The sequence below is a fragment of the Mustela erminea genome, chromosome 4 (assembly GCF_009829155.1).
Source record: "Mustela erminea isolate mMusErm1 chromosome 4, mMusErm1.Pri, whole genome shotgun sequence".
Taxonomy (NCBI): domain Eukaryota; kingdom Metazoa; phylum Chordata; class Mammalia; order Carnivora; family Mustelidae; genus Mustela; species Mustela erminea.
Genome location: NC_045617.1, coordinates 83,592,394 through 83,594,118, shown reverse-complemented (window position 1 = coordinate 83,594,118; position 1,725 = coordinate 83,592,394).

Sequence of the window (1,725 nt, the reverse complement as noted above, 5' to 3'; positions counted from 1 at the left end):
CCACCCAGGGTAAGAGCTGTCAGTGGTCATTAGGGGGGTTAGTCAGAGCTTTGGAGAATGAGGGAGGTTTCAAAAGCTAGGTACTTAAAAAAAAAAAGCTACATTACATTGTTCAGCTTTCGGTCATGAGGAAGGGGTAGCGAGAGATAGTGGGGAAGAGAGAGGGAGAGAGAGGGAAATAAGTTTATTCTAAAAATTAGGAACAGGAAAAAAAAAATCTTATTTATTTATTTATTTTTAAGATTTTATTTATTTGAGAGAGAGAGACAGCACGCAGAAGCAAGGGCAGACAGAGAAGCAGATTCCCTGCGGAGCAGGGAGCCTACTGCAGGGCTTGATCCCAGGACCCTGGGATCATGACCTGAGTGGAAGGCAAACGCTTAATGGACTGAGCCACCCAGGTGCCTCCGTAAAGTCTTATTCTAAAAATTAGGAAGATTAAGCTTTGAGGGTCTTGAAGCATCTGAGTTCCAACTTTAGAAGTTAGAAACTTGTGAGTTTCTGTTTGGCCCAAGTTGGTCCGTAGGCTTTAATGTCTGCTTTGAATGTGCTTCCTGCACAAAAGGGAGTACCCTGAGAGAATTCTGTTCCTACAATACAGAGCAGCTGCAAATAGGACTTCAGGAATGAAATCAGATTGTCAGTGGAATAACAGAATTCACTATTGCAAAGAACCCCTTTTAGATGAATTCATTTTGGCATATTGGCCATTGGAACAGGGTTATTAGAATATTTTAAGGGTTATTATAATAACCCTTAAAAATGAGGCAGTTTTATTTGTCCTAATATGAAATGATTTCCAAGATGTTTTCTTTCAATGACAAAGTACAAGGTACAAAACAGCGTGTTCAGAATGCTATTTTCAAAAAAAGTGTATATAGGGATAGGTTTGCATACACAAAAACTATAGAAAGATACACAAGAAATGGACAACAGAGGTGACCCATGGGGAGGAGAGCTTGGTGACCAGGGATGAAGGTGGGGGATTTTCATGTGCACTCCTTCATATTTTGTACCAAGTGTAAGTATTATTTATTTAATGAATAAAATATATATAAATACATAAAAGATGCCTTTGGTGAATTATTTTGCAAAGGTTCATTTGTAATGCAAACAGCCACTCCCTCATTTGCTTTGGAAATGTTGACATTTGTGTCCTGGATTTTCTTAAAGCATGAAACACCAGAGTCTATAAACCACACCCCAAGTATTCTAAATTTGAGGTCAACTGACAAAACCAGCCATGCAAGTGTGACTTTCCAAAAGGCCAGATATTGTCAAGAGGGGCAGAATAAGTAGCAAGGGAGCTTAACGCACGGCCAGCATGTAAGAATATCAGAGGGTGGGTGGAGAGAGTTGGTACAATATCCTTTCTTTTTTTTTTTTTAAAGATTTATTTATTTATTTGACAGACAGAGATCACAAGTAGGCAGACAGGCAGGCCGAGAGAGAGGAGGAAGCAGGCTCCCTGCTGAGCAGACAGCCTAATGCACTCCTATCCTTTCTTAATAAATGAGGAAACTAAGGCCTGAATGAGAAGAAACTTGCCTGAATAAAAGATCATGCCCTTTATGTAAATAAGGGAGAAAAATGATTCTCTATCCTTATGTGCATAAAGAACTCTGGAAGGAGGGGCACCTGGCTGGCTAAATACAAGGACCGTGTGACTCTTGATGTCACAGTTGCCCCACGTTGGGTGTAGAGATTACTAAAAATAAATAAATA